This window comes from Cervus canadensis, chromosome 7, assembly GCF_019320065.1.
Source record: "Cervus canadensis isolate Bull #8, Minnesota chromosome 7, ASM1932006v1, whole genome shotgun sequence".
Classification (NCBI taxonomy): Eukaryota; Metazoa; Chordata; class Mammalia; order Artiodactyla; family Cervidae; genus Cervus; species Cervus canadensis.
Window position 1 is genome coordinate 78070718 of NC_057392.1, and position 18717 is coordinate 78089434.

Genomic DNA, 18717 nt, shown 5'->3' on the forward strand with positions numbered 1-18717 from the left:
GACACTGATGCTGGGAAAGATTGAAGGCAGGAGGAGAAGGAGAAGGCAGAGGATGAGATGGTTGCGTGGCATCACTGACTCAATGGACATGAGTTTGAGCAAGTTCCAGAAGTTGGTGATGGACAGGGAAGCCTGGCGTGCTGTAATCCATGGGGTTGCAGAGTCAGACATGACTGAGCAACTGAACTGAACTGAACAAAACAGAAACAGACTCATACACATAGAGAACAGACTTGTGGCTGCCAAGGGGGAAGTGGGAAGGGAAAGAGATGGACTGGGACTTTGGCATTGGTAGATACACACTATTGCATTTACAGTGGATAAACAACAAGGTCCTAATGTATAGCACAGGGAACTATATTGAATATTCTATGATAAACCATAATGGAAAAGAATATTTTAAAAATAATGTACACAAGTGTATTACTGAGTCACTTTACTGTACAGCAGAAATTGGCACAAAATTGTAAATCAACTATACTTCAATAAAGAAAAATTTTAATTATTTTGCTCTTTCAAGCAAATCCTTTTATTAAAAATAGAACTAAAACTATGAACTGCAAACCACTGTGAATGAATTCAGTCAACGTTTTTAATCTCAAAATTCAAATCTTCTGTGAAATGATACAGAAACAGGAAAGATGGAACTATATCAGTTAGAAATTCTGGAAACGAGTATAAATACTGAGCTCTCACTATTTAGCTCTTTACTCATGAAGCTCACCAATATCTGGAATAAACTTCCCCCTATCTTTGCTCACGGGCAGCATTCAAACAAATGTTCTTCACAGTATAAGTACCTCCTTTTTCAACATCATAAATATCCTGGAATTCAAATTAAATCTTTTCCTTAGTGTACTCCTAGACAAATTCTGGCCGAGTTTTATCATATATTTATCTAGTGCCATTTTAACAAAAAATTAACAAACTTAATTAGAGTGGAAAGATTAACTAAGTACCAATAGAAAATAAAAAGAAAAGGAAAACATTACTGATCTGAGGGCTTCTGACACACACACAAAAGAGTCTGTAAGGATGAGAAAGATTTCTTTATGTATAATGGAAGCAAAACAGGGAAAGACTATTGTAATTCATACCGTTGGTAAAAATTAGTTACACACTTAGCATGTTTTAGTTGAAAATGTACAGAAAGTGAATTTGTACTAAGTAATAGTATTATTAATAATACCAAATTCGTCCAATTACATAATTTTGCATTTACCAGGTAAGATGTGCCAGACAAGTTGCTAGCGCTGGCAATGAGGCCATAAGCAAGTTGAATTTGAAGGTGCAGATCTATTTACTATAGATACCAACTACTGACTGAAGTAAAGAGTTAGGTGAGAGCTGTGAGATTCTCTTTTATTTGGGAATTAACTGAGGATGATCACTGGGGAGACAGCCTCTCAGACAGATCAGAGAAACTGTTCTGAGGTAAGTGGAAAGGTCAGTGTACATGTGACTTTGAAAAAGGGGTTGCTGTTGTTGTCCATTTGCTCAATAGTGTTCGATTATTTGTGACCCCAAGGACTGCAGCACGCCAGGCTTCCCTGTCCTTCACCAACACCCAGAGCTTGCTCAAACTCATGTCCATCAAGGCAGTGATGACATCCAACCATCTCACCCTCTGTCGTCCCCTTCTCCTCCTGCCTTCAATCCTTCGCAGCATCAGGATCTTTTCCAATGAGTCAGTTCTTCATAATAGGTGGCCAAAGTATTGGAGCTTCAGCCTCAGTTTTGGACTGTTTTCCCTTAGGATTGACTGGTTTAATCTCCTTGCAGTCCAGGGAATGTCATGAGTCTTCTCCAACACTACAGTTCAAGAGCATCAATTTTTTGGTGCTCAGATTTCTTTATGGTCCAACTCTCACATCCGTACATGACTACTGGAAAAATGATAGCTTTGACTAGATGGACCTTTGTCAGCAAAGTAATGTATCTGCTTTTTAATATGCTATCTAGGTTTGTCATAGCTTTTCTTCCAAGGAGCAAGCATCTTTTAATTTTGTGGCTGCAGTCACCATCTGCAGTGATTTTGGAGCCCAAGAAAATAGCCTCTCACTGTTTCCATGGTTTCCCCATCTATTGGCCATGAAGTGATGAGACCGGATGCCATGATCTTAGTTTTTTGAATGTTGAGTTTTAAGGCAGCATATCCTCTACTCTCACTTTTATCAAGAGACTCTTCAGTTCCTCTTCACTTTCTGCCATAAGGGTGGTGTTATCTGTATATCTGAGGCTATTTTTATTTCTCCTGGGAATTGATTTCAGCTTGTACTTCATCCAACCTGGTATTTTGCATGATGTACTCCACATAAAGTTAAATAAGCAGACTGACAATATACAGCCTTATTGTATGCCTTTCCCAACTTGGAACCAGTATATTGTTCCATGTCTGGTTGTAACTACTGATTCTTCAACTACATACAGATTTCTCAGGAGGCAACTAAGGTGGTCTGGTATTCCTGTCTCTTGAAAAATTTTCCACAGGTTGTTGTGATTCACACAGTCAAAAACATTGATGTAGTCCATAAACAGAAGTAGATGTTTCTCTGGAACTCTTTTGTTTTTTCTATGATCCATCAGACATTGGCAATTTGATCTGTTTCCTCTGCCTTTTCTAAATCCAGCTTGAACATCTGGAAATTTTAGTTCATGTATTATTGAAGCCTCCCTTGGAGAATTTTGAGCATTATTTTGCTAGTTGGTGAAATGAGTGTAATTGTGCAATAGTTTGATCATTCTTTTGCATTGCCTTTCTTTGGGACTGGAATGAAAATGAAACTTTTCCAGTCCTATGGCCACTGCTGAGTTTTCCAGATTTGCTGGCATATTGAGTACAGCATTTTAACAGCATTACCTTAGGACCTGAAATAGCTCAACTGGAATTCCATCACCTCCACTATTTTTTTTTTTTTTTTTTTCATAGCAATGCTTCCTATGGCCCATTTGACTTCAGACTCTAGGATGTCTGGCTCTAGGTCAGTGATCACATCATCGTGGTTATCTGGTTCATTAAGATTTTTCTTGTATCATTCTCCTGTGTATTTTTAATACCTTTTCTTAACATCTTCTGCTTCTGTTCAGTCCATACAGTTTCTGTTCTTCATTGTGCCCATCTATGCATTTAATGTTCCTTGGTATCTCCAATTTTCTTTAAGAGGTCTCTAGTCTTTCCCATTCTGCTGTTTGCCTCTGTTTCTTTGCACTGATCACTGAGGAAGGCTTTCTTATCCTCCTTGCTTTTCTTTGGAATCCTGCATTCAGATGAGTATATCTTTCCTTTTCTCCTTTGCCTTTAGCTTCTCTTCTTAGTTATCTGTAAGGCCTCCTCAGTCAGCTATTTTTCTTTTCTTTTTTTTCATTTCTTCTTCTTGGGGATGATCTTGATCACTACTTCCTATACTAAGTCATGAATCTCTGTCCATTGTTCTTCAGGCAGTCTGTTTATCAGATCTAATCTCTTGAATCCTTTCATCACTTCCACTGTATAATCATAAGGGATTTGGTTTAGGTCATAACTGATTGCCCTAGTGGTTTTCCCTACTTTTTTCTATTTAAGTCTGAATTTTGCAATAGGGAGTTCATGATCTGAACCACAGTCAGCTCCCAATCTTGTTTCTGCTGACTCTATAGAGCTTCTCCATCTTTGGCTGCAAAGAATATAATCAATCTGATTTTGGTGTTGACCATCTGATGATGTCTATATGTAGAGTCACCTCCTGTATTGTTGGAAGAGGGTGTTTGCTATGACCACTGTGTTCTCCTGACAAAACTCTTTTAGCCTTAGCCCTGCTTCACTTTGTACTACAAGGTCAAACTTGCCTGTTACTCCAGGTATCTCTTGACTTACTAATTTTGCATTCCAGGCCCCTATGATGAAAAGGACTTTTTTTTTTTTTTTGGTGTTAGTTCTACAAGGTCTTGTAGGTTATCATGGAACCATTCAATTTCAGGTTTTTCAGTATTAGTGGTTGGAACATAGACTTGGATTACTGTGATATTGAATGATTTGTCTTGAAAACGAACAAAGATCATTCTGTCACTTTTGAGATTGCACACATGTACTTCATTTTGGACTCTTTTGTTGACTATGAGGACTACTCCATATCTTCTAAGGGATTCTTGCCCACAGTAGTAGATAAAATGGTCATCTGAATTAAATTTGTCCCTTCCATTCCATTTTAGTTCACTGATTCCAAAAGTGTTGAATTTCACTCTTGCCATCTCCTGTTTGGCCACCTACAATTCTCCTTGATTCATGGACCTAACATTCCAGGTTCCTATGCAATATTGCTCTTCACAGCAGTGAACTTTACTTCCATCACCAGTCACATCCACAAATGGGCTTTTTTTTTTTTTTTTAAATTTGGCTCCATCTCTCCATTCTTTCTGGAGTTATTTCTCCACTCTTCTGCAGTAGCAAATTGGGCACCTACCAACCTGGGGAGTTCATCTTTAGTGTCATATCTTTTTTCCTTTTTCATACTGTTCTTTCTGTATAGACTAAGCCAAATTTGAAATTTTTATTTATCAGAGACCTTTCATTAACTATACTACATTGCCCATAAGACACTACTCAGCAATTTTCCATGAGGAGCTAGTAAGAGGTATTACTTAAGCTTTGTATACCCTTGGAGTTGTATGCTTAATATGTTGTACCATCTAAGTGAGTTTTATCCAGGACATCAATTCCAAAAACAAAAGTTATAAAATATATATTAAAGACAATAACATGCTTATGTATTCAGCACATTTTTTGGGATACAATATTAAACCTTTGATCCCTTGTTTATAAAAAGACTCAGAAAAATATCTAGCCTTGTGTTTCTAAAATTATGAATCAAGAAGGTGAGGGGAGGTAAGAGCATTATAAAGTTCATGTTTTATTGTAAATATAATTTAGTAATAATTATAACTAGCATTAGCATAATTAATCTTAATTATGACTAATACTTCATAAGTTTTATGGAAATTTTTACCAAATGCAAATATATATACAGACACTAAATAACAGAAAGGTTAAAATAGTGATTTTTCAGTCTATGGTGGCTTACTGTTTTTAAAAATCACATTTAATCTTTAATTTGTTACTGGAAATTTGTGACGTCTTTCTAATTATACATACAAACTAAAAAGATTTGCCAATTATGTATCTTTGAAAAATCATAAGGTTTGGATTCAAAGAGAAGAGAGAAAGGAAAAGACCAGAAACTGTTTTAAATTATTGCTGTAACAAATCTATTCTTTGTAATCTAACCTAATCTAATTTACGCATGTAATCTAATGTTTTAAAACTTTGCTCTTGAGAATATTAAAGTTCAAGAAACTAGAACAGTTATTGCTACTCTGTAGCCAAGCTGGGATTATTAGGTCCAGGTTTATTTAAAATCCATCTTTTTTCCACCACACTACTCTAAGTTCTAAATGTCATGACAATGAAAACATATGTGTACATGAAATTTGTCAACCTCCATATAAAAATACTATTTCAGAAAAGCAATTGCTATGAAAGAATTATAAAGAAGATTCAAGAAATACATATTTTGAACCCAAATATTGTCTCTGTTTCTGTTCTCATCATCATAGGGCTTAACAATAAGTATGAGTAAATGTCATCTAGAATAACAGTTGTTAATTTTGCATCCTTGCTACTTCCAGTAACTAAGAAACAGTGAGTTAGAGGAGGTCTAGATTGCCTGCATAAGAAAAAAGTCTCCATGTGTATCAAATGCACATTCTTAATTAAAAAATACCAATCTAATTTTTCCTAAATATTCAAATTACTGTTTTGCCCAAGAATAAGTAAATAGTTTTATTACAAATCAATAGGTCTAATACAAGCCATACAAAGTTGTAAATGCTTTTATCTGTATGTCTTTTAAAATTCTCATTAAGAACTTGATGAGATTGGTACTATTATTTCCATTTTATCAAGGAGTTTTTGTAATTTCCTCAAGATCACAAAAAGCATTGGAACCCCTGCAGTGTTCTTAAAAACTAGAAGTGAAAGTTTAGAGTAGATATCTAAAAATGGGAAATAAATCGTCTTATGAGGTCAGTATTTTTATGGAAATGTATTTGGCTTTTTGCCAGCAAAGAAGTTTCCTGATTATTTCAGAGACATACTGTATTAGATAGAGTACAATATCAATCAAAAATTAAACTTTTGAGCATTTCTAGTTTGTAAAACATTTCATTTTCTTTCAAATAGTTTCAGTTGAGTTTATTATATAGAAGGAATGAAAAACTGCATTTGCAAAACAATATTCAAAAATTATGTACCTAAATTGCTTTACTACACCAGTCTTCCCAATTACTTGTATGCTAAGTTCTGTAGAACTCCAAATTCTCTAGGAAGTCATTCTCTTATGAGTTATAGCAGTTCAAAATAATAAGGATTCTGAAAGTCCCTGAATGTTTCTCAATTTCTCCTCTACACTGTATTTTCTTTAGGTTTAACATTAGGCATTTTATTTATCTAGGAAAAAAAGTCTATCACACAACTACAAAAATTCCTTTCATTATGCAACCTGATTCTAACATGTCAGGTATTTTCACCATAAGCGTCTTTTGCCATAGACCTCTTTGCTGTAAATATTTCCACCATGTAACTAATTAGCCCTTAAGTAATTTGACATATAAAACAAAATAACAAAAAATAGAAGAGGGCCAGGACGTAAAGGAACATGAAAAAAGAATAACAAAATTAAAAAAAACTTCACTGTGAAATGCAAAATATTTGAAAACTTGTAAAATGTGTGTAGATTCATTGGAATATTATGCAAATCACTGGTTTTATTTTGTGAGTCATATCTAAGCACTTGCCTTCTAAGTCTTTTGCTCATAGGATTTTTTTTTTTTAATTTGTCTTTTTGTTCAGCATCACACTTTCTTTTTAGCTAATTTTTTTCTTCACTAAGAGAGGTATCAAATGATACCTAAGAAGTACCTAAATAATAAGAAGCATATTTTTAACTAAGGTTTGTATTGCATTGTGAAATCTTCTACATTGTTCTTCGTTCTTGGCATTTTATTACAAATTCTAAAGATTACAGACATTCCAAAGATCTATGGAAAACATAGATTAAACTCTGAGCCCTCAAATCACCAAAGAATTTGCAAGCTTCTATGCTATTTTCTGTTATTTCTTTAAGTTCTTTTATTTCACACTTCTGGTAATTTGTATTGCTATATTTTCTATTAAATCAGTACACAGTTGTCATCCAATATTTTTAAAGACTGTCACTGTATAGACCATTATGAGGGCCAAGATTTACATAATGCAAAAATGGGAATTCTGTGTCAACAAAGAAATGAAACCAAGCTCTCAACCATTTAAAACCAAACTGTCAAACGAAATCGTCATCCTGTTATTTTAGCTTTTTTTGGCAAAACTGCTGTAAGGTCAAGTAAATATGGCTCAAAAATGCTTACGGCAAAAATCTCAGGCAAAAATATCCAAATATGCAGAATCCTTTGTAGATCTTAAAGAAAATAAATAACCATCTTTCCCTGTTATATAAGAAAAAAATTCACAATTTACTCCATTGTTAAATATTATTTCCAATGAGGCTTATATTGAGCTTGGGACAAAATCTGTTCTAACTGTCGGTATCCATTATCCATTATACAGTAAAACACATGCCAAAATAAATTTGATAAGACTCTTTCAGAGAAAAAAAAAAGGACATACTATGCCCAAGAATATGGATGGCATTCAGAGTTAAGTACATCAATTCATTATATAATAAATTGATCACTCTGCTAGTTACCACCACTGTACTAGGATAAAAGGAAGTATGAAATTTGCCCTTTTCTGAAACAACTTAAAAATAATGCAAATTTCTTAATATGCCTAATCTTCTAAACGTCATTCAATTAAATCTTGTCTATTCATTTTAAAGAGGGATAATTATAGTGCAGAGTCTGTCCTTCTGTTTAATCTTATGTATAAGTCCCTTGGACTGCAAGGAGATCCAACCAGTCCATCCTAAAGGAGATCAGTCCTGGGTGTTCATTGGAAGGACTGATGCTGAAGCTGAAACTCCAGTACTCTGGCCGCCTCATGCGAAGAGTTGATTCATTGGAAAAGACCCTGATGCTGGGAGGGATTGGGGGCAGGAGGAGAAGGGGACAACAGAGGATGAGATGGCTGGATGGCATCACCGACTCGATGGACATGAGTTTGAGTAAACTCCGGGAGTTGGTGATGGACAGGGAGGCCTGGTGTGCTGCGATTCATGGGGTCTCAAAGAGTTGGACACGACTCAGCGACTGAACTGAACTGACTGATAAGCACCTCTGGGAAATCTTCTGGGGACTTCCCAGGCTATGTTGGCTCCCTCCTCTAATTTTCTTCTGAATCTCAGTCCGCCTGATGCCATATTATTTACTGTTTGGCTTTGTAACTACCAAACTGTCAGTTTTTGCCAGAATCTTGGCTGAACATATCTTGAGAAGAATAATTTAATCATTTCTTTATTTTTAGACTCATGTAAAGCACCTGATGCATACAGATCTTATGTATTGTTTCTTTTCATTATAAATGCATTGGTATATCTTTACCTATAGGGTAGTGCCTGGTATATGGCAGTCATTTAGTTAAATCCTATTGACTGATAAAGATTGTAGGACATGTAGAAGAACATGTAGTGCTATTAATCACTGCATTTTATTGATCACTGCATCATCCCTACTGCTCCCATCCTAGTTCAAGCATCATTATCTCCTCTTACCTGTCTTTCTGTAATAATCTAGCAACTGACTATTGCTCCCAACATTACTTCCAAAGAATCTATTCTTCACTCCAAAGTGAAACTGACATTTTGAGCTAAAAATCCCCATATTCAAAATCTCCCACTATCTTTGACTTGAGTCTTTAAAAGTCTACTAGACCTGGCCTCAACCTTAATCATTGAACTAATTTGTTAGCACTCCCTTTATTACCATTATACCCCTCCTTTTTACAATAAGCTTGTTAGAGCCTTAGACTCTCCCTATTTGGTGAATTCTCATCCATGAACTCTCTTCTCCAAGAAAACAATAAAAATGGTCAAGCTTACTTAACACTTTACTTAGTATCTGACACTATTCTATATGGTTTAAATGTACTAGCTCATTTAATCTTTACAGCATGGGAACATACTACAGGAATCTCATAGTATGCTCTCATGGGAACATACTATGTTAAACCCACTTTCAAAATGGGGAAACTAAGACATAGATTAGTTAGTTAACTTGTTCAAGATCACATACAAGTATCTATATTTATTTGAATAGGCAAAATGATATCAAAATATCAGTGGCTAAAAGTAAAAAAATGTTTATTTCTTACATAATTGCAGTTCTACTTAGTTAGATGAAAGAAGTCTGCACATTCAGAAACCCATGATTCCTCCACTTATAATTCCAGTTCCCTATAGGTAATCTGAATTTGTCTGTTCAACTAGAAGATGGAGAAGTAACGCAAGAAAGATTGTATTTTTTCCAGCAGTTTTCAAGGGCTAAACCTGGAGATGCTACATCATGACTGCCCAAATTCTATATGCAAAAATTTAGTCATATGACCTGTCTGCCTACAGTGGTGCATAAAGTTTAGCTCTATGCCACTCACTTTCATTATTTTTCACTCTATTTTCAGTTATCACTGCCTTAGAAATGCCCTTCATAAATATTGCACTTAATATAGCCACAATTTACCATTTATTTTCTCACTCTATTTTATTTATAACACTTACCACTAAACAAAATTAAATTAATTTTATCTATTTTATTTCAACCATCTCTTGCTATACATATGTGTGTGCATATGCATATATTTGTGTCTGTGTGTATGCAAGAACTGGAACAAAGCAATAAATATATAATTTGTTGAATTAAAGAAAAGTGGATCAAAGGTCACACAGTCATCCAGTCATCCATATCTTCTGAGCCAAGACCAAACCCAGTCTCCCAAATAAGATTGTTAATAGTTCCAACTCCTCCATTCCCCTGATGTTGCGCCTGAAACTCACAGCAATTATTAAATCCACATCTATTCTGGATAAAGTGAACATGAAGTCTTTTTAATGGAATAATATTGAAAATTACACTTTAAGAAATGATTTTTGAAATAATTATATTTTTACTTATTTATACATTTGTACTTCATGAATTCAGTTAAAATGAAATATACTGAATATAAGCCCTCCCAAGTAGCCCAGTGGTAAAGAATCTGCCTACCAATGCAGGAGATGCAAGAGACGTGGGTTCTTTCCTTGGGTCAGGAAGGTCCCTGAAGGAGGAAATGGCACCTCACTCTAGTATTCTTGCCTGGAAAATCCCATGGACAGAGGAGCCTGGCAGCCTACATACAGTTCATGGGGTCACAAAGAGTCAGACAGGACTTAGTGACTGAGCATACACTCATGCTGAATATAAAGACAACCCAATATTAATGGAGCTAAATAATTTGGATATCCTAATTCCAGAATTTAGGCAAATTTAACTTCTGTGCTTTGTAATTTTGTTATTTCATAACTAACTTATAATGGTCTGCCAGATCTCTATCTCTATTTCCCCAAAGGATAGAACAACATTGGGTTGATTGTGTATATATATATAACAGAACAAGTTTTTCATATTGAACCTCTGGCTGACATTATAGGGTTTATAAGACACACTATTTTAATGACTCTGCCAGATAGAATACTAAGCAGAGAAGATAACATGCATAAATGAAAAAATATAGAGAAAATGGATAATTAAAATACATAAAATTTATAGGTCAGATTTTTATTATATTTTGAATATCATTATATAATGGTCACTCATTAAATATTAGATCACTCCATTCTCCCTAGAGTGTCTGGTAAAAATACTGCTTGTCTGGATGACAAAGCACTTGAAAGAATTTATCTCCCTGTTTCCTTGATTATTGCCTCTTCTAAGTCAGCTTTTCCACTATTTCTCTCAGGAGCTCCCACTAGAGCTTAAGTTTTCCAGTGTATACTCTTTCTTTTAAATTCTCTGTCACATTTTCTGTTTATTTATTTTATGTTCTATATTCTAGGCAAGTTGCAATAATCTTTTAATATATTATTTTAGTTCTTCTACTCCACAGATTCAAAAAATTTCATACTTACATTTTTTCATTATAAAGTTTCTATTTCCTTGTCTAAAACACATTTAGTACTCTTTTACTACAGTATGAATCTTTTCCCATTCATAACACATTCATGAATGTGCTAAATGAGTTTATGTAGAAATAAATTTTGGTTACTCTATTAATTTCTGCTTTTAAAATGTAATATGTATTTAATTTGCAGATTCTCTTTAATGATTGTTTATGCCTCAAGAATATGTGTGTATATGTGTCTGTGTGTATAGCATATGCATAATCTCAATGGTTGACATTCATAAGTGGGAATTTCAGCATTTTTTCTTTTGCCAATTTCAGTTACTATGAAGGTATTATTTAACTTTTCAATGTGAGTTATTGGACAAATATGAGCAGTGAAAATCAGAAGTCCAAGTCCATGACTTCCCCTTTTGTGAGATTCTTTTTAGATGAGACTCCTTCTCCTGCTTTTTTTTACTTTTGCCAGTTTATTCACTGTTCCTCAGATTTGTAGTTGAGTTGACCTGGTGTCTATTTTACATCAGTGACTAACTGCATCTGAGTTTAATCAGGGAGCTCTTTTCTCATTCACCATGATGAATCAATTTACATCATCAGAGAGATTAAAACTAATCCCTTCTTATATATATAGCCCCTTCTTTTAAGCTCCCTCAGTTCTGAATTCAGTTATGGTCACCTCACAGTCTCGAGTTCTCTCTGTATCTGCCATCTAGCTAGGTCCTTCTCACAACTTCAAGCCCAGCTTTGTATTTAGAGATTAACTTGATCATGTTACCCAATATTTTTATAGGAGTGAGAACTTTGTCACTTCAGCCTCTACCCAAGTTTTTTAAACAAGAAAATCCATTCCCTTTAGTTTGGTTCTCATGAGCCACAATTTTCCCTTTGCCAATCCATTCCTTCCTATTATATAGCACCCACCAGAGGAAATTCTGTTCCAAATAGGTGAATATCCTCAGGTTACCTTTCCTAAAGGAGCAATTTTATTCCCCTAATGATACCTATCTTGGTTTCATTTGCTTTACAGCCTTTCTTTGAATATTTCAGTTCATTACCTATAAATTTTAAAATTTATATTTTCTACATTTTAAGTTAAAATAAATCATATATGCTATATTTAAAAAGCTTATTATAAGCATGTACTGGATACAATAATATCAATACCAAAGAAAGATTTAGTGTCATCCTATTCTGTATGGATTTATTATTATTATATAAGGAAATCCTTAATGAAAAAATTTACCATGTTTTTCTTGTTTACAAATTCTCCTAAGATGTCTACCTTTACCTACCCATAAAGAAGTGAAAATTTTTATAATTCTAATTTTTCAAGACAATTATTAATGAACAGTTCAAGACTGTGAAATTCTCAACAGTTTCTGTGGAGAACAATGATTTACTGAGTCAGTATACAAGTAACTAAAAATCCTTTTATAGTTGCCTATTTCTTCTTATAGTAAATCTCAACAACTTTTAGCATTCTCTCAATACAGTGTAATTCAAAAAGAATTACTGTGAGAAGATATTTCTGTTTTCTTCCTTGTTATAAACACTTAACAGAAAGTGAGTATTGTCAGATGGCCTCACAAAGTGATTTCAAAACTGTTTTATTGACAAAACTGTTATATCACTACTGTGTTAAAAAGCAGTGATACCAAAAATCAACCAAAAAAAAAAAAACCTGCAAAAAATACAAACACAGGGAAGGTAAATATATAATACTAAACAACCAATGGATTACTGAGTAAACCAAAGAGAAAAAAAAATATGTAGAGAGAAATAAAAATGAAAACATGATGATTCAAAACTTATGGGACACAGCAAAAGCAGTTCTAAGAGGACAGTTAATGATACAAGCTTACCTCAGGCTGTAAGAAAAATCTCAAATAAGCAACCTAACCTTCTAAAGCAACTTCTTTCTAGAGAAAGAAGAAAAAACAAACCACATAGTTAGTAGAAAGAAAAAAATCATAGAGACCAGAGCAGAAACAAATGATAGAGATGAAGAAAACAAGAGAAAAGATCAATAAAGTAAAAGCTGATTTTTTTAAAAGATAAAATTGACAAACTTTTAGCCAGACTCAACACAAAAAAGGAAGAAAGTCAAAATCAATACAATCAGAAACAAAAACAGAAGTTACAACCACCACAGAAATACAAAGGATCATAAGAGACCACTACAAACAGAGACTGTGCTCATTCGCTCAGGCACGTCTGACTCTCTGTGGCCCCATGGACTGTAAACTGCCAGTCTCCTCTGCCCATGGAATTCTCCAGGCAAAAATAGTGGAGTGGGGAGCCATTTCCTACCCCAGGGGATCTTCCCAACCCAGGGATCAAACCCATATCTTGTGCATCTTTTACATGGGCAGGCAGATTCTTTACCACTAGCACCACTTGGGAAGCCCACCACAAACAACCATACACCAATAAAATGGACACCCTAGAAGAAAAGGACAAAGTCTTAGAAAGATATAAACTCCCAAGACTGAACTAGGAATAAATAGTAAATGTGAACAGACCAATTATAAGTACTGAAATTGAATCAGTAATTTAAAAACTCCCAACAAACAAAAGTGCAGATGCCATCACAGGTTAAGTCCACTAAACACTTGGAGAAGAGTTAACATGTAAGTCCGACATTATTCCAAAGGGTCACAAAGAAAGGAAGCCTACATAGCTCATGCAGTGATGTCAGCACCATCCTGATACCAATGCCAGACAAAGATATCACAAAAAAAGAAAACTACAGTCCAAGATCGATGATAAACATAAATGCACAAATCCTCAACAAAATATGAGCAAGCCAATTCCAAAAGAACATGAAAAGGATCACACACCATGCTGAAGTGGGATTTATCTCAGCGAGATATATATATGTGTGTGTGTGTGTGTGTGTATATATCTGCAAATCAATCAAAGCGATATACTACATCAACAAACTGAAGAAAAAAGTGATCATACAAATAGATGGAGAAAAAGCTTTTGATAAAATTTAGCATTCATTTATGAAAAAAAACTCTCCAGAAAATATGCACAAAGGTAACACACCTCAACAAGCAAAGGCCATATATAACAAACTCACAGCTATAATCATATTCATAGGTGAAAAACTAAAAGCATTCCCTCTTAGAGTAAGAATGATAAAAGAATGTCCACCCTTGGCACTTTTACTCAACATAATTAGAAAAATTCTAGCTACAGCAATGAGAAAAAGAAAAGAAACAAAGTGATCCATATTGGAAAAGAAGTAAACCTGTCACTTTTTGCAGATAACATTATACTATACATCAGTTCAGTTTAGTTCAGTCGCTCAGTTGTGTCCGCCTCTTTGCAATGCCATGAATCACAGCACACCAGGTCTCCCTGTCCATCACCAACTCCCAGAGTTTACTCAAACTCATGTCCATCCAGTCAGTGATGCCATCCAGCCATCTCATCCTCTGTCATTCCCTTCTCCTCCTGCCCCCAATCCCTCTCAGCATCAGAGTCTTTTCCAGTGAGTCAACACTTTGCATGATGTGGCCAAAGTATTGGAGTTTCAGCTTCAACATCAGTCCTTCCAATGAACACCCAGGACTGATCTCCTTTAGGATGGACTGGCTGGATCTCCTTGCAGTCCAAGGGACTCTCAAGAGTTTGCTCCAACACCACAGTTCAGAAGCATTAATTCTTTGGAGCTCAGTTTTCTACATAGTCCAACTCTCACATCCATACATAACTGCTGGGAAAACCATAGCTTTGACTAGATGGACCTTTGGTTTTTCTATATCCAGCGGATGTTGACAATTTGATCTCTGGTTCCTCTGCCTTTTCTAAAACCAGCTTGAACATCTGGAAGTTCATGGTTCACTTATTGTTGAAGCCTGGCTTGGAGAATTATAAGCATTACTTTGCTAGCATGTGAGATGAGTGCAATAGTGCAGTAGTTTGATCATTCTTTGGCATTGCCTTTCTTTGGGATTGGAATGAAAACTGACTTTTCCCAGTCCTGTGGCCACTGCTGAGTTTTCCAAATTTGCTGGCATATTGAGTGCAGCACTGTCACAGGATCATCTTTTAGGATTTGAAATAGCTCAACTGGCATTCCATCACATCCACTTCGTAGTCATGCTTTCTAAGGTGCACTTGACTTCACATTACAGGATGTCTGGCTCTAGGTGAGTGATCAAACAATCGTGATTATCTGGGTGGTGAAGATCTTTTTCATACAGTTCTTCTGTGTATTCTTGCCAAATTCTTCTTAATATCTTCTGCTTCTGTTAGGTCCATACCATTTCTGTCCTTTATTGAGCCCATCTTTGCATGAAATTTTCCCTTGGTATCTCTAATTTTCTTGAAGAAATCTCTAGTCTTTCCCATTCTATTTTTTTTTTTCCTTTATTTCTTTGCACTGATCACTTAGGAAGGCTTTCTTATCTCTCCTTGTTATTCTTTGGAACCCTGCATTCAAATGGGTATATCTTTCCTTTTCTCCTTTGCTTTTCACTTCTCTCTCTCTCTCTCTTTTTTTTTCCCCACAGCTATTTGTAAGGCCTCCTCAGACTGCCATTTTGCTTTTTTGCATTTCTTTTTCTTGGGGATGTCCTTGATCCTTGTCTCCTGTACAATGTCAGAAACCTCCATCCATAGTTTATCAGGCACTCTGCCTATCAGATCTAGTCCCTTAAATTTATTTCTCACTTCTGCTCTATAGTCATAAGGGATTTGATTTAGGCCATACCTGAATGTTCTAGTGGTTTTTCCTACTTTCTTCAATTTAAGTCTGAATTTGGCAATAAGGAGTTCATAATCTGAACCACAGCTCCCACTCTTGTTTTTGCTGACTGTATAGAGCTTCTCCATCTTTGGCTGCAAAGAATATAATCAATCTGAATTTGGTGTTGACCATCTAGTGATGTTCATGTGTAGAGTTTTCTCTTGTGTTGTTGGAAGAGGGTGTTTGCTATGACCAGTGCATTCTCTTGGGAGAACTCTATTAGCCTTTGCCCTGCTTCATTCTGTACTCCAAGGTCAAATTTGCCTGTTACTCGACGTGTTTCTTGATTTCCTACTTTTGCATTCCAAGTCCCTATAATGAAAAGGACATCTTTTTTGGGTGTTAATTCTAGAAGGTCTTGTAGGTCTTTATAGGACCATTCAACTTCAGTCTTCAGCATTACTAGTCGGGGCATAGACTTGGATTACCGTGATATACAATGGTTTGCCTTGGAAACACACAGAGATCACTGTTTTTAAGACTGCATGCAAGTACTGCATTTCAGACTCTCTTGTTGACTATGATGGCTACTCCATTTCTTCTAAGTGATTATTGCTCACAGTAGTAGATATAATGGTCATCTGAGTTAAATTCACCCATTCCAGTCCATTTTAGTTCGCTGATTCCTAAAATGTAGATGTTCACTCTTGCCATCTCCTGTTTGATCACTTCCAATTTGCCTTGATTCATGGACCTAACATTCCATGCTCCTATGCATTACTGCTCTTTACAGCATCGAACCTTGCTTCCATCACCAGTCACATCCACAACTGGGTGTTGTTTTTGCTTTGTTTCTGTCTCTTCATTCTTTCTGGAGTTATTTCACTACTAATCTCCAGTAGCATATTGGGCACAGTTTCCTATTTTTTTTGCCTTTTCATACTGTTCATGGGTTCTCAAGGCAAAAGTACTGAAGTGGTTTGCCATTCCCTTCTCCAGTGGACTACATTTTGTCAGAACTCTCCACCATGACCCATCTGTCTCTGAAACTAAGTAAAACCCAAAACTCCTATTTCAGTTAATTTTGAAATACTGAACTCTTTCACCACAGGATTGCAAACAACGTGAATAGCCTCACACATATTATTTATAATTAATGCTTAACCTGAGACATTAACCACTGTAATAGAGGGGAAAAAATAAGCAAAAATAATAAACTACAAAAAAGAGAAAGTAGTGTCCTTAACTGTAGATGGCATGATGATTAATACAGTAAATCATAAGGAATGTACAAAGTAGCTAGTAAAATAAGCCAATTTAGCAAGGTCACAACATTTAAGGTTAACATACAAAAGTTGATAGTATTTTTAAATTCTAGCAATGAATCATTATAAATAAAATTTAAAATTTTATTCATAATGGTATCAAAAATAACATATTCATAGATAATTGTAAACAAATTTTCTAAAATAATATGTGCATTAGGGAAATAAAAAATCATAAAATGATGTTAAACTTCTTTAAAATTAAAGCCTTTTGCACATGAAAATATTTGTAAATTTACATATATATTTTTCATCTTACAGTTTATGATTTTTTTATTCTCCCTATGAAATCTTTTTGTACCCAGCATAACACAGATGCCTGATATCAGGCTGACAAAACCTCTTTACACTCCCAGTTTGCTAGAGTTTTACTATAAATGAATGTTGTTGTTGCTCAGTTGCCAAGTCATATCTGACTCTGTGACCCCATCAACTGCAGCACACCAGGCCTTCCTGTCTCTCACCATCTCCCGAAGTTTGTCCAATTTCATGTCCATTGCATCGGTGATCCCATCCAGCCATCTCATCCTCTGATGCCCTCTTAATGTTCATAACTTAAATCTATCTTCACAAACAAACAGAATTTTATTAGATATTAGTTAATCTTAACAAGTTTGTGCTGTATTAACATTGATTTTTTTCGAGTAATTATGTTATGAAAACTGCTGAAGAAAACTGCTTAGAAGTAAGAACATGCAAATGAGAAGAAAAGATTAATATAAAGCCCACATTTATGTCATCGTTTTAGGTAAGTGAAAAATTGAGAAACTCAGAAATAGGGTGCTATATTAGGCAAGCAGTTTCTTATCCACCACAAGATAATGAAAGAAAGATCTGCTCTTCACCGGAGATAGATTCATCCCAAACTGGATGGGAAATCTATTCTTCTCTAAGAATCTTCTCTAGGAAGTACTGTAAATTGAAGTTGGCCTTTTCAGCCAGATTATAAAACCACAACCCTAATGGAATTATTGATTAGTCAGAGTAAGGTAAATTCACTTTGAATCACAAGAGGTAATAATGCTCAACTAGGGTTTGCAAAATAAAATCATATCAGAAAAGAGAAGCATCACTGTAGATAATGAAGGCAATCATTGATTATGTCATTGATTATGACATAAATACTAAGTGTACACATACACAAATGCACATATGCACAGAATATATTGTTACATTTAATATAAATATTAACATTATGACATCTAGTAGTATTTTGTGAAATAAAATGTGAAAATGTTATGTTCTCTCTTATATTCCATTTTTTTAATGTATGTGGTATTAGAATATATAGTAACTAAAGAGATAATATTTTCACTTTTGAAGTAAAACATTTATTTTATCCCCTTCAAAGTACAAAAATGACTTGCCCAAGCCATTAACATATTATACAATAATCCATTCATAGGCTAAAAATGAATTCTGATTATTTTGCTATAATATCAGCATTTTCAATTCACTTTCAATTACAACAAACACTTTCAAAAGTGAAAACAAAATCTATGTATTTTAAAGGGATTAAAAAGCAGTTGCGATTCTCTAAATGCAAAATCAGTGTGTGAGCTACTGAAAAA